The sequence below is a fragment of the Carettochelys insculpta genome, chromosome 7, assembly GCF_033958435.1.
Source record: "Carettochelys insculpta isolate YL-2023 chromosome 7, ASM3395843v1, whole genome shotgun sequence".
Taxonomy (NCBI): Eukaryota; Metazoa; Chordata; order Testudines; family Carettochelyidae; genus Carettochelys; species Carettochelys insculpta.
Genome location: NC_134143.1, coordinates 474,015 through 493,423, shown reverse-complemented (window position 1 = coordinate 493,423; position 19,409 = coordinate 474,015). Strand labels below are relative to the sequence as shown.

Below are 19,409 nucleotides of genomic sequence, written 5' to 3'. Positions count from 1 at the left end.
TGTGACATTCATTCCCCCTTGGGCAAGTGTCTGTCCCTTTCCCAGCTGTGTACTGCACAGCTCAGGAGCTGGGAGAGACCAGAGCCCCTGAGCCAGCCTTGGGAACAGGCCCTTCCCTTAGAGGCAGCTGCCCTATCACTGGCTGCAGCTGAACCAGGGCTGCCCACTCCTTGCCAGGGCATTACACAGGTGAGTGGAGCACTGTTGGGTTGACATAGGAGACAGGCTGGGCCCAGCAGCAGCCAGAGCAGTGACCACCCGCCAGGGTCAGAATTTCCCCCAGGCACAGACTCCCCTGACCTCTTACACACACTGGTCACAGACAGCCCCCTGGGCAGTGTCTCAGGGTGTTTGCTGCTGTGTTGTCCTGGTTCCAGGATGTGGCTAAAACACAGCTGTTGCTGTGAGCAGGATTTGAACCTGCACAGGGAAACCCTATTGGATTTTAATTCCAATGCCTTAACCACTCAGCCATCACAGCTACACAACTAAATTTTCTTCAAGGCCAAAGACACTGGTGAATGCTCAGGGGTCCGAGGCTGGTAAGGAACACTGCCAGACAGCTGGTGCGTTTGCTGCCCTCGTTGTCCTCAGCCCCGGCCCCAGCAGTGTCCCTGGAAGCTGTGTGCTTGGGCGGCTGCTCAGGAGAGATGTAGGTGCTGCCTGGCTAATTAGCAGAGCCCCACAGGCAGCAGCCGGTGTTTCTCTTGGAGGTGCACATCTGCCCAGGCCTTGGTGCACAGAGCAAAATGTATTCTACGTCCCCAGGGAACATTCGAGGGAACTGTGGCCCTGGGGCAGCAGATGGTGGGGGAGGGGGATCATTCTGCCCGGTGAAAGTTCAGTGTAAAATCGGAATAATCACAGCTTTCTAATTCAGAAAATATTGTTGCAACAAGGTGCAAATAGAAGAACATTTTCATTTCATTTCATTTCGCTCCCTGACCAGACACAGCAGTGGCTGTCACTGACCACACCCTGGGCAGTGCCGTGGACAGAGGCAGGCGGTGGTTGGTTCCTGGCATGGGTCTCACTCCGACTGGCTTCCCAGCAGTGCCTGCAGCCTCCGGCTGGCAGTGTGTGGGGAGCCCCACATGGATAAGAACCTAAGAACGGCCGTACTGGGTCAGACCAAAGGTCCAGCCAGCCCAGTATCCTGTCCACCAACAATGGTCAATACCCGGTGCCCCAGAGGGAATGAAGTGGACAGGTCACGATCTCTCTCCTGCCATCCATGCCCAGCCCCTGACAGACAGAGCCCAGGGACAACATTCCTTCCCAGCCTGGACCTAACCTCCATGAACTGATCGAGCTTTTTTATCCCTGCTATAGCCCTGGCCGTCCCAGTCTCCCCCAGCAGGGAGAGCCGCGGGGCGGCTGTGTGCCGGGTGCAGAGCTTCCTGTTAGTTGTTTTACGCCTCCTGCTCACTCATGTCACTTGGTGGCCCCCAGTTCTGATATGATGGGAACAAGTCAATCATTTTCCTTGTTCACTTTCTCTCTCCTCTCTCAGACCTGCTCTGACCTGGCTTGGGGGGAGCCGAATCCAGTCTGGCCATCGGAGCAGGGCCCTGGGCAGCCCCCCGACTCAGGGACAGAGCGGCCCCACGGGGGTGTCTCAGAAAAACACACTAGGGGCACAAGGGGTGGGTATTTTCCTCCCCTGGGACCATTGGACCTCCCCCTCCCCCAGCTGGGTCCATTGGACCTCCCCTTTCCCTTCCTGGAGCTATTGAACGTTCCCCTTCACCCACAGGGGCCAGTGAACCTCCCCCCCAACTGGGACCATTGTAGCTCACCATGGTGGGGACACTGTTCCACCCCTGCCCTGCTGGATCCATTGTACCTCCCTCCGCCACTGGGACCATAGTTCCTCTCCCTCCCCCTGCCTCTGGGGCCATTGTACCTCCGTCCCTGCTGGGGCCTTTGTGCCTCCCCCCACTGGGGCCATTGTTGCTCCCCACCACTGGGGCCATTGTACCTCGCCCCACTAGGAGAGCTGTTATGTAGGAAGGGGTTAATGGAGGCCAGCACTGCATTGGTTCATCTATGAGCGACTGCAGAGGGCCATGTCCATGCTAATCAGAGCCACAAAAAAGGGGCTCAAAATAATTGGTCCGGTCTTCCTCTGGAGAGTGGCCACACAATCCCCACTCTGAGGAAGGAAAGGGCCAGGGACTGAAAAATCCAGCACCATGAGGACAACGTTTTCAGAAAAAGGGCCCCTGAGGCATCTACCCACATCCTGGCTGTGGCCACACTTGGCCAAAACTTCAATATTGTCATGCAAATGGCCAAATCAAAGAATACTAATGAGGCACTGAATTGAATGGTTATCACCTCTTTAGCATTCGCACGCTTCTGGCCGTAGCACATGTAAAGTGTGGCTTTCAAACGTGTGTGGCTCTACACAGCTCTATGGGGGGGTACTCACTAGTATTCTTGGATCTGGCCATTAGCGTGGCCATTTCGAAGTTTTGGCCAGCCCCCAGTTAACCCAAGCGTATTGGACCCCTCCCTTGCCCTCACCTCCTCATGATCCCAGCCCCATCCCAACCCTGGTGGGAATGTGGAGTATGGCCCCTTGTCCCTTCCCTAGAGACCTCTCAGAGTTCTGTTGCCCCCCCCCACCCCCCCGGATCTTATGTCTGAGGAAATGCACACCATGAATAGACACAAAAATACCGAGGTGGACATGCTCTGCTAACCACCTGGGGAGCATTGGAATCTCTGCTGAGCACTCACACAAGCCCACACCTTACACAGAACACTGACGGCGGCTGCAGCACAAAGATGGAACTTGCTCAAGGAGGTGATTTTTCTCCCCAAGTCTCTTTTTTTAAGGTGCCAAAAAGGGGATGATTTCTGGTACCCCTCAGGGTTTTCTCGACCAATTAGGCCTGATATTGGATTTAGGTTATTTATGTCATTTATGTGCCAGGGGGAACTCAATGCTGCTGAAGGCTGGGAGGATTGTGTTGCCCAGATATCATTTGCATGAGAATGCAAAGGTGTGCATGTGTGATACCTTGCAAACAAAGCCTGATGGGTAGCAAGGAAGCAATGAACTTTTTTCGATTGTAACGTCATTATTGTAAAATCACAATTTCTGCTAACACTGAGCAGAATTGTGAAATCTCTCCAATGTCACAGGCCATTATGGGGGACAGGGCAGTCGATGTAACTGCATAAGACATGGATTGCACAGGATTCCCTGTTTTAAAGTCTTGTTTGACCAGTCCCTCTTGCCTGTTATAAGGTAGAGCTGCGTATTAATGACTTTCTATGAGGCTGTCCTTTTATAGATATCAAAATTTTAAATCACAGGGTTTTGCCTCAGCCTAGACCCACAGTGGCAAACAGGTGGCATAACCAGTGGGCAGCTGGTAGGAGGAGTAGAAGGTGGACGACTGGCAGATGGCTGGGATGAGCAAGCAGAACACTGGACTGGCGCAAAGGTGACATGAGGGAATGCATCAGTGTGAGGTGTCAGTGCCCACATGGACTGGACCGAGTCATAAGAGGGGCATTTGAATTCAGAGGTGCAGAGAAAGTTGGGTGTGTGGATTGATTTATTGGACTGGTGAGCCTGAGAGGCCAAGGACATTGCTCAATGCAGTTGACCTGGGCCAGTTACTTGAGGATTGGTTATGAACTCTGGGTGTGATAATTTTCCCAAGCTGTTGCTAATTGACTTTTCTGCCTCTTTTCTTAAAAGTCCTTTTCTACACTCAGACTCTGTGCTTGCGCGTGGGGAAGCATTGCCTCTGTGAGGTGCTCAGGGGGTGTGAGAATTTCCCAGCCTACTGGGTGGGGGCTCAAGTGTGAGGGATGAAAAGGAAGCCCTCGATGATGAACCCAGCCCTGGTTGCTCCCAGTTCCTTCCATCAGAAGGGTTACACTCTGTATGAGGTCTTGGACCGGGGGCTGCAGCCAGGGGAGCGTAAGAGGGAGAGCAGGAGATGGTGCTGCTGAAGAGGTGCCCGTGAGTGTACTATGGGCTGGTGGGAGTGAAGTGAGTTTTCTGAACTGTGTGAAGTTTGAATCTGATTGGGGGTCATGTCAGTGATGGTGTCAGGTGGGATTGTGTGTCTGGGAGGGTTTGATCCCTTGTTCTCTTGATTGCCTTTGATCAGCCTGAGGCTCAGCCTGCCCCTGTGTGGCTGAGGAGGGGGAAGGCCTGAGCTCGGTGAGCAGCTTTAAAAGCCAGCGGCAGAGCAATAGGGGAGGGACGGAAACAGGGAAGTTTAAAAGGGAGTTTGACGGAATCAAGTTAATCCTTTGGCTCTTTCTCAGCCCCTTGATGTTATGAAACTCCGCACAGCAGTTCCATCCCCTGTGTGAGCAGAGAGGGACTGAGCCTGTTTTCCTTTCTCCCCCTCAGGGGGCTGCAGGCACCACAGACAGGCGTGTGGCTCCATCCCCTTTCCATAGCCTTGTTCTGCACACAGCCTGAGCCCAAACAACTAACCCAAGGCTCAGCTGAGCTCATGGGAATAAGGGGACTTCGAAGTAGGCAGCATCCTTTCGAAAAGGAGCCCCGTCTGGACGCGTCGCGCGGCGGCAACGAGCGTCAATGTCGAAGCGCGGCTGCCGCCCGCATGCTAATGAAGCGCTGAATATGCATTTCAGCTCTTCATTAGTAAACTTCGAAATGGCCATTTGCATGGCCATTTCGAAGTTTGGGGCACGTGTAGACACAGCCAAGGGGATACAACCCCTTTGGTGCATTACAAGCCTGACATTTGTGCAGTTCTCAGAGCAGAAAGCAGAAGCTTGGTACAGATGGTGGATGTTGGCCACTTGACTGTGTGGCCGCACTGCCAGAATAGGAGGTTCAGCATCACTTTGCCAAGAAGTTCATGTCTGAATTATGCCTCAGTCTTGCCACTGCTCTCACAGAAACCTGGAGCAGGGGTGGGGCAATCTCAGGAGAGACATTGAAAAGAGGCCAGTTGGGGATGTTGAAAAAAATCAAATTGATGTTGTTAGTGGGATTTGAACCTACACCTCCCTTTAGAGAGCAGAGCACCCATGGGAGGTAAACACAATATTTTCAATCAGGTTCTTTCACTCACTCAGCCATCCTGACAAAGCTGAAAGCAGCACTTACTGGGCCCTAATTTTCTTTAATATTTTATGAGTCAGGTTGACAACTTTCTGCACCCAACTGCAGCACGTCTCTTTCAACACCCAGCAGCCCTTCTCCAGCACAGCTGGTTTTTACACACAATCACCCTGACCTAATACTGGGACGTGCTTTGGCATTAGCTGAAAAGAAACAAATGAAGAAGAAACCGTCAGGTTGCCACACTGAGGGGTGGAATTCTTCTATGCTCATATTTGCAAAGTAGGTGGCAACCAAGCACCCAATAGACGGGATCTCTTATTGGCTCTTATTCTGCTCCATCTTTAGATATTAAAGTTTCATGAAAGGAAAAAACCACACTGAGAAGGAGGAAGGCAGAGCTCTTAAGGATTCTTCCAGAAATGAGTTGGCCCCACAGAAGAAATAATAACACACAGGAGCACTGTTCCTCAACAAGTGACTACTTACAGGTTAGGCCAAAGTGCTAACCACGACACTGCAGCACACATTGACAGTTTGGTGCTTTTCTGAAGTGTTCTCAGGAGCCAGTGCATCAGCCAGATTCTCTTTGAAGAATGGGCAACCAAAGGGCACAAAGAACTTTTCAAAACTTCGTCAATAGCAATGGTGCAATAGCTTCTCCAATTCCCTCTTTCACAAGGAGTCGAAACACAGCCAGACCTCCCAACCACCAATTTTCATACCCCCTCAACGTTTCCTGCCACCACCCAGGGACTCCTTCAACAAAACAGGAAACCAAAATGCAACACCATCAATGGATTCTCTTCTTGCCATTGGTTGCACCCACAGCACTTAGGAGAGGCAGACACGGTGTTCCCAGGCTCCATCCCCAGTGCACAGGACACCCAGCAGCACAGTCACAGCCCTACCAGGCCCAGGAGAGGGAGCAGATGGAAACAAGCCATAAATGCAGAGCACAGCCTGTAAGCTGGGGGAGAAAAGTGTCAATTAAGCACAAGCAGCTGCTCCTCTTGTGTAATGGACACCACTCAGGACTCTGACTCTTGCAATCTGAGGTAAACTCCTCAGTAGGACTGCCTCAGGTTCCCCTTCCACACAACAGTGCAGGCTTGTTATGCCTTTACTGCTCTACGCAGCTCTACGCCTGTGCACAGGTAATGGCTTATGAGCTGCAGGTCCTGTAACTTCTCTGCTCCTGTTCCCAGAATGTGCAAAAGTTCCCCTGAAAATCATCAATGTTACACACTGTGAAGAGGTTTACCATCATGACTGCCCCACAGACAGCCACAGGCCCTCAAGCAGGACCAATGTTTGTTTAACAAAACTATCGTCTTCCCCTTCTCAATAAGACTTTTCCCATAACACTTTTGAACCCTGACTCTCTTGCCCTTCTGGAAGTAAGTAACATGAGCTGTGAGCTCCACATTTCCTAACTGTCACCTGGATAGGTGTGTCTTATTTATACCCCCTGTGCACAGCTGGAGCGAATGCAGAAGGGCATGAAGCTACAGAGCACCTGAGGGGGAGAGTCAGCTGGTGAGAGGTTTTCTTCTCTTCTTGGGCAGGTGGAAATAGAATTGAAGAGAAGAAAATCCTCTTCTATATTCCAAAGATGATGGAAATAGCAATTGGTAATGTAGTCGCTTCTGCTAGAGCTGAGGACAAGAACAGTCATTTGCTACCAAAGGCCAACATGTCAGTGAAAGGTGTGAGAAGATTCCTGTGTGGGATGAGACAATCAATTCAAGAAGACAACTGCCTAGTATGGGCTTTGAACCCATGACACTGCATGGAAACAGCTCATTGGTGACCAATAGAGGTAGACAGGCCCCAAGAAACAACTTTCCTTTCTTCTGTCACATAGTTGAAGGAGTTAAGTGTGTGAAAGTCAAATGCATGTGGCAAAGTGTTCACAAGTGCCTGACGAAAGTGTCTCCCTTGCCCTCAATTGGGTGCTTAGGTGTCTGTGGGGAGACACAGCTTCAAACTCCTCTCCTGACACACCCACTTTTTGGCCACAAGGAACAGCCTCAGTTCAACCTCTCCAGTCACATTAGAAAAGTCCGTGCTCAGGATTTCTCTCAGAGGCCCTTTCCCGCCCTCTCCCTCTTCAGCTCCTGTGATGTGAGATCAACCCTCCTCCCTTGGCCTCTGGGAGAGAACTGCAGCCAGCTGGGTGTGTGCTCCTGGAAAAGACTTCATGCGAAGAGCAGCAGCTGAGGTGGAGAGGGCAGAGCTGGGTTAAGTGAAAGCAAAGGAGGGATGGTCCTTTGGGGGTTTGTCTATTATCAGAGCTGTTCAATCCATAGGACAAAGGGGGGTGGCTGCACTAAAATCATAGAACAGGGATGGAAGAGACCTAAAAAAGCCATCAAGTCCAGCCCCCTGCCCGAGGCAGGACCAGACCCATCAGATCAGCCCCACCAGAGTTTTGTCAAAACGAAACTTAAACACCTCCAGGGATGGAGACTCCACTAGGGAGACCATTCCAATGCTTCACCACCCTCCGCGTGAAAAAGTTTTCCTAAAGTCCAACCTGGACCTTCCCAACTGCAACTTGAGTCCATTGTTCCGTGTTCTGCCATCCGTGACCACTGTGAACATCCTTTCTCCAGCTTCTTTGCAGCCTCCCTTCAGTAAGTTGAAGGCTGTTATCAAGTCCCGCTTCAGTCTTCTCTTCTGCAGACTAAACAGTCCCAATTCCCTCAACCTTTCTTCATAGGTCACATGCTCCAGCCCCCTAATTATTTTGGTCGCCCACCTCTGGACCCTCTCCAGTGTATCCACATCCTTCCTATAACTGGGGGCCCAGAACTGGACACAGTACTCCAGATGCGGCCTCACCAAAGCCGAATAAAAAGGAATAATCACTTCTCTGGATCTACTGGCAACCCTCCTCTTGATGTGACCTAATATTCCGTTAGCTTTCTTGGCTAAAGTGGCACACTGTTAACTCATGTCCAGTTTCTCATCCACTTCAGCTCCCAGGTCTCTTCCTGCAGAACTACTACTGAACCAGTCAGACCCCAGCCTTTAACAATGCTTGGGATTCTTCCGGCCCAGGTGCAGGACTCTGCACTTGTCCTTTTTGAACCTCATCAGATTTTTTGCAGCCCAGTCTTCCAATTTGTTGAAGTCACTCTGGACCGTAGCCCTACCCTCCAGCGTATCTACCTCTGCCCCTAGCTCAGTGTCATCCACAAACTTGCTGAGGGTGGAATCCAACCCCTCATTCAGGTCATTGATAAATATGTTGAACAGACCAGGTTCCAGAACCGAACCGAAGTTGAACGCCACTAGAAACCGACCGCCATCCCAACATTGAGCCGTTGATCACTTCCCGCTGGGCCCATCCTTTGAGCCAGCTTTCTATCCATCTTACTGTCCGTTTATCCAATCCACATTCCTTTAACTTGCCATCCACACCACCTGTGAATGCTGAAGTCACCTCCCATCAGGTCTCTTGATTGCTCCCTGCCAGCCACTCAGCCTGTGTCCTTTTTTTGGGCCTCTGCTCATAGCAGCCAGAGAGGAAGGACAGGCTCCCTGGCCAAGGCTGTTGGTGGATGGTTTTTGTTTCACTTAGAACAAAAGTGTTCCCTTGGCTCATTGAAAGGTACTGCAGGCTGTCTGATTGCTGGCACTCATAGGGGCAGGGAAGGAAAGGCTCCAGGCCAGCCATACAAGCAGGAACACATGCCAGGACACAAACGACATCCTGTGTTTGTTGCTGATTTCAGCTTGGAAACTTTTGGGATAACCAGTGCACCACAGAATCTCAGCTGGGTTCCTCTGAGCCTCCCCTGCAATGCCATCCACCTGTGCGGCATGTGCCGAGACACATGGATAGGCCAACCTGGAGAAAGTGGTGGTGAGAGGCCCTAAGAGCTGCCTTTCACTAGCTCAGTGGGTGGAGTAGTGGACTTTAGGGAACTCTCAGCAAGTTATGTGTAGTTGACTGCATGAGAGTGGACACAATGGGGTCTTTTTAGACTCCCCTTGCTAAGGAAGAGCAAGAGAAGAAAGGAACAGCCTTCAAGCACCAAGGTGTCTGGAAAGGTCTGACAATGTCCTTTCCTGGAGCATTTGCCAGCAGCAAGGACCCAAGTAGTCACTAACTGCTCTAGGGCCTTTGTTCGGAAAAGGTCTACTAAAGCCTGAGATTGAACGAGGGACCTTTAGATCTTCAGTCTAACGCTCTCCCAACTAAGCTACTTCAGCAACTGTGCAAACACCACGACCTCACTATGGGAAATGTTTTTCTCAGCTATTGTTGCCTTTGCAAGTGTCCTTGAGAGGCAGGAGGAATATTGGCAGCTTCCTTCAGCTTGAGTTCCTCTTTTGCCCCATTTCTGCCTTACTTCCTGGTTCACCCAGTGGCCGCAGGGGACTGCCGGATACTGATGGTAAGGAAGAAGATGGGATCTGACCCTTTCACCACAAGAGTATCTTACCACATCCTGGCCACTTATCCTCAGGATCATTGTGTGACCGGATGGTGCCCAAGCTTTTGGAGAGGGGCAAGAAGTAAGCAGGGCCACTCGTGTGTAAAGGCCAAGAGTTACAAAGGAAAGCAACCCCAGGAAGAGTCTTTCAAGAAGTGACCCATCGGGATGAAGCATCCAGGGGTCCTCAGGTGCTCTCGGCCATCCTCCCTGTTGAAGGAGAAGGTCCAGGATCATTGAACCATGGAGATAAATGTGTGGTTGTGCAGATCATGTCGGAGAGAGAGCGAAGGTTTCTTCAACCATGGGATTCCCTTCTGGGCATACACGTTGCAAGGAGGAGATGGGATGACTTAACAAAGAGAAGATTCAGGGGCAGAAAGAACCCCATTATGGGCTCAGGAACAAGGTGAGTGGGTTAAGAGAGTTGTTCCCAGCAGAGGAGTTAGCTCAAGTGGCAGAGCGCTCAAACACTTGTCCTGGTATAAGTGAATAACACGAATTCAGAGCTCCTCCTTTCCTGGCTATGTGTAGATCATTTATAGGTCCAGGGCACAAACGGAGCTGATGTGCAAAGACATGACACGACAGAGTGCTGAGGAGGACAGTGAGCTGGCAAAGGGTTTTTTTCTGCCCTCTTGGGGCATATGGGGATGGAACAGAAGAGAAGAAAATCCTCTTTTGCTCTCTGAGGGTGACAGAAACATCAATTGCTCCTCTCCAGACCTGAGGCCAAGAAGAGACTTTTCCTGCCTAAGGCCAGGAGCTCAAAGGAGACAGAGAGGGAGAGAGGGAGAGCAGAGCCCTGGCTGGGCATCTCCTGGGATCATGATTCCAGCTAGTTCAAATAGTTCTTTTACACCCCTGAGAGACACCACCCAATTGTCTAGCGCGGATCTATGCAAAGAGTCACCCCCCCTTGGGAGTTAAACCTCCCCAGCTCCTCTGCCGGACGGGATCTAAACTCCAGCAGAGCGAAGCAGGCCCAGGTGTGGCTGGCAGGAGTCAGGTGTGGGCAGACAGCAGAGCTCAGGCTGAGGCAGGCCTCATGGCTTAGCTGGCTAAAACACCTCCCTTCTAAACAGGAACCCCTGGTTTCCTGTCTTGGTGGTGCCCAACTACTGCCCTTTCAGGAAACCTGCCAGGACATTGCACCACACGGATGTGAGATATAACCCCCAATGCCCATTCTGCTGGTTTCCAAGATGCTGACAGGGACTCGTAAGAGAGCTGCTGACATTTCAGTGCTCCTCTGCTGAGGTCCAGGGATCATAGATTCAGGTCTGTTGGTCAGTAATTATTGTTTGTGTTCCTTCATGCTGGTCCCTGCGTGTCAGCAGCCACCCCACATGCTACTGGCGCCTGGGGGGTGGGGAGGCTCTTTGTGGCTGTGTCCTGGCCAGGGCTCTCCCCACCTTTGGTTCTCTGTGTTTTTAAGCCGCCCAATGGAGTTGTGAGCATTAGTTGCCTCCTGCTCCAGCTTCCCAGAGGAGGGGAGTTGTGGTGGGCTGCAGCCTGCAACTCCTGCTCCCTCCTGCTTTCCCCTGACTTGTCAGCCTGGCCCTGGGCCTCTTTCCTTTCGCATCAGAGGGACGAGGGACAAAGCTGAGTTGAAGTGCAACGGCCAAACTTGCGGGCGTGAGGTGCAGCTGTGAGAAAAGCAATGCCTGATAGTGTGTGAAAAAAGGGGAAGACTTTATCTTATTGTTAACCCCAATACTACCAGCTGGCAGGACTCTGAGCAGGGACGCCATGGGAGGGACCTGTGAAAAACATATCATTTGTCACAGAAGCGGCTCTTGTTTCTGTGCTGGAAATCACCTCGTCCTTAGGAGTTCTAAATCTGCCCTTCCCCAAGCAACGTGGACCACAAAAGCTCTCTGATTGCCAGGGTGATATGTGCACTGGGGGAGGTCTCCATTGTACTGGGGGGGGACAGTTTTTACACTCCTGAGTTATGGAGTGACATCACCGAATTTTTTAGCCCAGACCTGTCCAAAGAGTCACCCCCTTGGGAGTTCAACTCCACAGGCTCCTCTGCGTTACAGGATCTTCACTCAAGCAGAGCTGAGCAGGCCCAGATAGGGCGGCAAGGAGTGAGGTGGGGCAGACAGGAGGGCTTGGTTGGGGACATGCACCATGGCTTAGCTGGCCAAAGCACCTGTTTTGTAAGCAGGGGATCCTGCGTTCAACTCCCAGTGGTGCCTTGTTACCATCTCTCTTTGGGGTTGGCTACTGTTAGCAAACAGGACTGGTGCATGTTAGATATGATCCTCAATGTACATTCTGATGATTTCCATGATGCTGACAGGGACTCATAGCAGAGCTGCTGACAGCTCAGTGCTCCTGGCTTCACTATTGGTGGGGGCAGGGTCCTGGGGGGTGGGGAGGCTCTCTCTGGGGGCCTGCAGGCCAGGGCTTTCCCCACCATTGATACTCTGTGTTTTTCAAGCCCCCCCATGGAGGTGTCAGCATTTGCAACCCCCTGCTGCAGTTTCCCAGAGGAGGGGAGTTGTGGTGGGCTGCAGCCTGGGACTCCTCCTCCCTTCTCCTTTCCTCTGACTTCTGAATGCTGGACTAATCTTGACTTTCACAACCTCCTCTGCTGAGGGGTTCCATTGGTTGGCTGTGAGCTGTGTGAAAAATGCTTCCTCTTTGGTTCTGGTAGAGCTGGTGCCTATTAATTTCATTCAGTGATGCTCGTTCTCGTGTTATAAGGCGTAAATAGTATTTTCATATTTATGTTCCTGTCAGGGGTGGTGTATTCAGAACCCCCTTTATGTTTCACAGGGCAGCGTAAACTTGCAGCCACAATCAATAGTCCAAGTGCTGTCTGCAGGGCAGCGTGGCCTTGCGGAGAGAATCAAGACAGCAGGGTCCTTAATGGATGGGCGCTTTGGAAGGGGTTATGGGGTCACAACCACAGACCCCACAGCAGGGAGCTGGTTTCTGGCTTAATCACATGGCTAAGCAAGTCCAGCAGTCTCTGCAGCTGTGGCAGGATTGTGGTCCCAGCACCCCCACATAACGTGAAGTTTGCGTCAGTTGGGAACCGGCTGTTTTCCTGGCAGAAGGCCCCTTCTGCAGCCTGGGAAGCAGCAGGAGCATCTGAGCTCCTGGAGCTCCTTTTGAAAGGTAAGTCCTGGGGTTGGGGGGCAATTGAGGTGGATTAAGCCTGGCTGCTGGCTGGGGCCGTGGCAGGGGAGTAGCAGGATGAAGGCTGGGGTGGGTTAAAGCTGCAGATGGTGAAGTTGAGCCAGGGCCATGCAGTGGATTGAGCTGGAGCTCAACATGGTGGGGGTGAGTCAGAGCTGCATGGTGGGTGGTGAGCCAGAGCCATGCAAGGGCTTGAAATGAGACTGCAGAAGGCCAGGTGTGGTGAGCCAGGGCCAAGGGGGTGGGATTTTGAGTTGTGCTTAAGGTGCATTAACCAGTGAAACCTAAACCTCCCACACACCTGAGCCACTGAAACATAACCCCCACTCTGCCCCCTGCACCCTGAACTGCCAAAACTCAACACCCCCACCAGCCCTGCAGCTGCAAACCTAAACCTTCCACATACCTGAACCACCAAAACATAACCCCCCCACTGCCCCCTGCACCCTGATCTGTCAAAACTCAACCCCCCCGCCAGCCCTGCAGCCACAAACCTAAAACTTCCACATACCTGAACCATTGAAACATAACCCCCCCCACTGCCCCCTGCACCCTGAACTGCCAAAACTCAACCCCCTGCCAGCCCGGCAGCCACAAACCTAAACCTTCCACACATCTGAACCACCGAAACGTAACCCCCCCACTGCCCCGTGCACCCTGAACTGCCAAAACATTACCCCCCCACCAGCCCTGCAGCCCCAAACCTAAACCTCCCACACACATGAACCACCGAAACGTAACCCCCCTCTGTCCTGTGCACCCCCAGCTGCCAAAACTCACCTCCCCACCAGCCATGCAGCCCTAAATCTAAACCTCCCACAAACCTGAACCACCAAAATGTAACCCCCCCACTGCCCCGTGCACCCTGAACTGCCAAAACTTAACCCCCCGCCAGCCCTGCAGCCCCAAACATAAACATTCCACACACCTGAACCACCAAAATGTAACCCCCCCACTCCGTGCACCCTGAACGGCCAAAACTTAAGCCCCCGCCAGCCCTGCAGCCCCAAACCTTAACCTCCCACACACCTGAACCACCAAAACGTAAACCCCCGCCCCGTGCACCCCGAACTGCCAAAACTTAACCCCCCCACCAGCCCTGCAGCCACAAACCTAAACCTCCCACACACCTGAACCACCGAAACGTAACCCCCCACCTCATGCACCCTGAACTGCCAAAACTTAACCCCCCCACCAGCCCCGCAGCCCCAAACCTTAACCTCCCTCACACCTGCACCACTGAAACATAACCCCCCCCGCTGTCCTGTGCACCCCAACTGCCAAAACTTAACCCCCCACCAGCCCTGCAGCCCCAAACCTAAAGCTCCCTCACACCTGAACCACAGAAACGTAACCCCCCTCTGCCCCTTGCACCCCGATCTGCCAAAACTCAACTCCCCGCATGTGACCACTATTATTCTAATCAGGTGCTGCATATGCAGGGCAGAGCTTCATTAGCATCTGTTGAAATGGCTCATTAGTATCCCCCTTTTGAAAGTGTAGCCACGGCCTAAGTGATCAGCTCTTCTGAGAAAGTTTTGATATCGATTTCATAGTGCTGAGAATTACTTTTTTTAAAGCAAGTGTGAGGAGAGAGAATAAATCTGGTGTTTAAACATTTCTATGTTCTGAAGTTGTTGAAAGAATTCTCGTGTTCTGTTCTGCACACACACATTTCTTTGTGATAACCTGTTGCAAATGTTTAGGCCGGAGCCTGGTTCTGCTTTTCTACTTTTTCCCCACAGCTACGTCTGCACTGGAGAGTTTATTTTCAAAAAAGCTGCAGCTCTTTCAAAAAGTCCTGTGGAGCATTGACACACAAAGCCTGTGGCTACACTGCCCAGCCCTTTTGGAAGTGGCATGGAAATGTGGCCAATAGGAAATGCAAATGAGGTGCAGATTTAAATATTGCATGTCTTACTTGCATAACCACTCAGGACCTCAGTTCTGGAAGAGCTGAAATTGAAAGTCCCAGTTGTGAGTGCAGCTGCTTCCCTCTCCTCTAGCAGCTGAGCCGGTGAAGGACTCCCCCCAGTTTTTATAAGGGCCCCCACCTGCCTGTGGCAGGGCAAGCAGTGGCTTCAGGATGCGAATGAGGGGAGGGCAAGGTACCACACAGCAGCAGGTCAAGCTCCTGTAGTGGAGTCGTTATTCCATTTACCTGACGCACAAAAGGTCCTTCCTTCAAAACCAGGCAGAAGCCTCAATGCCTCTGTTTTTCGAGCTCCCCCTTATGCCCACAAGGGCTCGTCTCTTTCTGCCATAACCTTTCCCTCTGATAAGCCCAACGCCCCTGTGACAGGAGTTGAACCAGACCCTGCTCTGCAGCAGGAGAGCCCAGCAGGTGCATTGCAGCGAGTGCACAGAAACCGTGTCCCTGCACGTAGCTGAAGGCTTTTCCCTCACTGATGTCCCTGGCGAGGAACCACAGAGCTGTCTTTGCCTCTCAGCCAACAGAAGCTGTGCCAGGCAAGTGCCCCTGCCCTCTCCCACACCTTCCCTCCCAGCCCCAGCCTGCTCCTGAACCTGCCTCCCACCCCAGCCCGCTCCCCATCCACCCCCTCCCTCACAGACTGGCCTGGCAGAGAAGGGGCCAAGCCAGCTGGAGTTGCTGTGCTAACGGAGCAGCTGGAAAGGAGCAGAGCATGTCAGGAGGAGACACAGAGGCTGCAAACCCTGCCGATGGCCGGCCATGGCCCTGCTCTCTATCCACCCAGCAGGGACACATGGAGAGAGCTGGTGCAGGGCCCAGCCCCAGAGCAGAGACTGACCATGGCCGGGCTGTGCTGCTCTCAGGACAGGGCACAACAAGGCCCTGCTCACCCCAGGAAGCAGCACTGTGTTCCTGGCAGGGTTGAAGTTGGGCCATACAAAAAGGTTCCAGGCATGTTGGGTGAGGTGGCTGGCGGTGAAGGCAGCGGACTGCTAATCCATTGTTCTCTGAATGCACGTGTGCAAATCCAGTTCTTATCGAACCTTTCCAGTCACCAGCCGGCTGAGCTGTGTTGAGTTCCAGGCTAGTGTGTGATGCCACTTCCACTACAGCTGAGCCTGCCGCCTCCCAGCTCCTGTGCTGGGCAGACTCCAAGCACAGGCCATCTGTGTGAGGCTGAGCTCAGCTCTGGCTGCAAGGGGTGGGATGATTTCATTTGCCTCACAGACCCCAGGCTGTCTCCAGTGTCAGCCCAGCAGTGCTGTGTTCACCTCAGTCCCCTGCAGTGCTGCTGCCCGGGGAGAGCAGAGACCCAAACACTGCCAGGGTGCAGGGGTGCAGTACCCAGCCAGACATGGGGGACTGGTGGGGGCAGCCCTGGTTCAGCTGCAGCCAGTGACATGGGCAGCTGCGTCTGAGGAAGGGCCTGTTCCCAAGGCTGAATCAGGGGCTCTGGTCTCTCCCAGCTCCTGGGCTGGGCAGTGCACAGCTGGGAAAAGAGCAGATACTTGCCCAGGAGAGAGAATGTTTCTCTGCCCCAACTGCAACAGGTCCTTCCACAGCACCAGCTCCAGGCCCTGAGGCAGGTCTCCATTCAACTGTGCCACCCTGGGCAAGCCCTGAGTTCTTCTGTGCTTCTCACCAGCTGGGGATGCCTCTTTGGGACATATCTCCTGCCCCACTGCTGAAAGGAGCCCTGCAGTAAAGAGGCCCCACTTGGAGATTGGCTGATTTTGTACCACCTTGTGATGCTGGCCTCAGCGTGCAGGCTGCTTTTGGGGTGGGTTTGGTGGAGGGGAGGAGCCAGGCAGGGGGCTGTTTATGGAAGTCCTCTGGCCACATGTAGTCATGGTCCCCCTTCTTCTTCAGCTGTCCTGAGGTGCTCTGTGGCATTAGAGCCATCCCACGGATGTGTCACTACCATCAGCTGCACCTCCGGGTGCCCGAAGGAGGACAGGTGAGCTGGGCTGCTGCCCGGAGCCATCAGGCCCACCAAGAGTGGGTCCATGTCTGCGGGGCCGTATGGGAGTACTTTGACTGGGGTGGTCCCAGTAAGCACCACCCAGGCCACCCCTCGTGCACACCCTGCATACTCACACCACCACCTGCACACCGCCCCCACCACCCACTGACCACCCCCACCACCAACTGACCACCCCCACCACCCCCTCACTGTCCCCATCACCCACACACCAGCCCCACCACCCACTGACCGCCCCGACCACACACTGACCACCCCCATCACCCGCTCACTGTCCCCATCACCCACACACCAGCCCTTCCACATGCACATTGCCCCCACCACCCACTGACCACCCCCACCACCCGCTCACTGTCCCCATCACCCACACACCAGCCCCACCACCTGCACACCACCCCCACCACCCACTGACCATCCCTATCACCCTCTCACTGTCCCCATCACCCACACACCAGCCCCACCACCCACTGACCACCCCCACCACCCTCTCACTGTCCCCATCACCCACACACCAGCCCCACCACCTCCACACTGCCCCCACCACCCACTGAGCACCCCACCACCTGCTTGCTGTCCCCATCACCCACACACCAGCCCCCACCACCCACTGACCACCCCCACCACCCGCTCACTGCCCCCACACGTAACACGGGTGTGTGTGAAAATAAAACTGATTCCTTGTTAAACAACCAAAAAGCTCACCTCTGAGTGTGGAACATAACAAACACCATCATAACTCAGTATGGACATGGGGGAAACGAGACACACTAACTATTTACATGGGGGGACGGGGCGCATGGGACTGCCCAAGGGTGTGGGTGCTGATGGGCACTGGTGGCCGTGGCCTAATCCGTGGGCTGTCGTCTGCCAGGCCCAGGCATGCCAGGGTCATGCCCTGGGGGGTGGTGCCCTGTGGGGTACATACCTGACAGTCCAGCGCCATGGTCGGGGAACGCCCGTTGGGCAGATGCCTGGCTGGAGCCGTAGGAGGGGATGTCCAGCACAACCTCAGCCTCACTGTTGGACCACTTGGACGGTGGGTGACTGGCTCCTGCTCTGGCCCTGGGGGTGCGGGGCTGGGCTCCGGTCCAGACTCAGGCTCCACGTCCTGCTGGGTCTCCTCAGCCATGGCGTCAAGGAAGGCCGGGGAGTGGAGGTGTCGCTGGGGCCCAGTATGGCGATGAGCTCGCAGTAATAGGGGCAAGTGGTGGGAACAGCCCCACACTGGCTGGCCGAGTCCTGCGCCCAGGCGTAACCCTGCTGCAACTCCTTGACCTGACTCCTGATAGGGTGAGGGGTGCGGGCAGGGTGACTGCGGGTGGTCAGGCTCTTGGCCAGCTGGGGAACACTTCTGCGTTCTGCTGCTTGCTCCCCATTACGTGGAGCACCTTCTCCTCACTCAGAGCCCCAGAGGTCACGGAGCTCAGAGTCAGTCCAGGAAGTGCTCCTAACAGCCGAGTGCTGCCATTGCGGACCCCACTATTTCGAAGTAGAGGGACGTGGAATGTCTACACACGTCCTACTTCGATGTCAGATATCGACGTAGGGCTCTGTTCCCATCTTCTGATAGGAGCTGCAGCTTTGACATCACACTGGCTCACATCTATTGCAGCTTTGAAGTCGCGTGTCTCACGTGGAGATGTGGCACATGCTATTTCGAAGCTGTGCTTGCTACTTCCATCTCGCTTTCTCGTGTAGACGCACCTTCTGTGTTCTTTCCAAATAACTACAAATTGCCCCATGTGCCCTTCCCATGTGAGAGCCATCTAGTGACTGACACTCACCTTTCCACTGCCCTGGCGAGACGGGCGGCAGGAGTGAAGAATCAGAACATTCCAAGCAGAAATCTCCACCCCTCCTTTGAACACAAACCATCACTGCCCCTGTCCAATAACACTTTTCCCATCACACTTTTGAACCCGCAATCTCTTGCCCTTGTGTAAGTGAATAACAAGAGCTCCTCATTTCCTCACCATCCCCTGGACAGTTGGAGCTGATTTGTTCACCCAGTGCCCACCTGGAACCAATGCAGAAAGATGCGAAGCTACCGAGCACTGAAGAGGGACACTCAGCTGGGGAGAGGATTTCCTCTCTTCTCCTTGTGCAGTTGGGAATAGAGACGAAGAGAAGAAAATCCTCTTCCACTTTCTGAAGATGATGGAAATACCAGTTTGTACAAGAAATGAGAACAAGAACACACATTTCCTGCCTTAGGCCAGGACGTCAGGAAGAGCTGTTTGAGAATTGCTCAATCAGCTGAAAACATGAGGGCAAGAAGGGAAGTGCCCAGCATGGGGCTTGAACCCATGACCCTGAGATTAAGAGTCTCATGCTCTACCAACTGAGCTAGCCAGGCCACAAAAATATAAGCTTACCATGTCCTGTCACAGAGGAGACGGAGTCAAATGTGCATGTCAGCTGGATCTCAGTCAAATGTGTGTGGCAAATTGTTCACAAGGGCCAGACTCCAGTCTTTGTTCTTTGGGCTGCAGGAGGTGAGATGCGAAGAAAACAGACGGTTTGAGTGAATCTTGGCCAAGCCTGTCACTGCTGCTGCGAGCTCTCCCGCACACCTCACACACCTACGGCCATTTCTGCACAACAAATTAACGCTGACACCGTTTACCCCAGCGCAGAGCCGGTGCAGGCAGTCGAACACGTTTCTTTTTCATACAGAGAGAACACGCAGCTGAAGAGAGTTTTCCGTGGGAAATTGCCTGTTAGTGACTCTCCAGAGAAAGGGGCATTAGTGGCTCACAGGCGGTTGTGCTTTACAACGCTGGGCGAAGGGAGCAGAAAGGGGGACCTGATTCACTCACCCTT

The 19,409-nt window shown here is 53.4% G+C and overlaps 2 non-coding genes across 2 annotated transcripts; both read right to left on the bottom strand.

Moving 5' to 3' along the window:
* Nucleotides 1–399: 399 nt before the first annotated feature.
* TRNAL-UAA (transfer RNA leucine (anticodon UAA)) lies at nucleotides 400–481 on the bottom strand. Its single transcript has one exon. It is a non-coding gene; the product is annotated as a tRNA-Leu (tRNA).
* An 18,388-nt stretch (nucleotides 482–18,869) lies between these two features.
* TRNAK-CUU (transfer RNA lysine (anticodon CUU)) lies at nucleotides 18,870–18,942 on the bottom strand. Its single transcript has one exon. It is a non-coding gene; the product is annotated as a tRNA-Lys (tRNA).
* Between the last annotated feature and the right edge of the window lie 467 nt (nucleotides 18,943–19,409).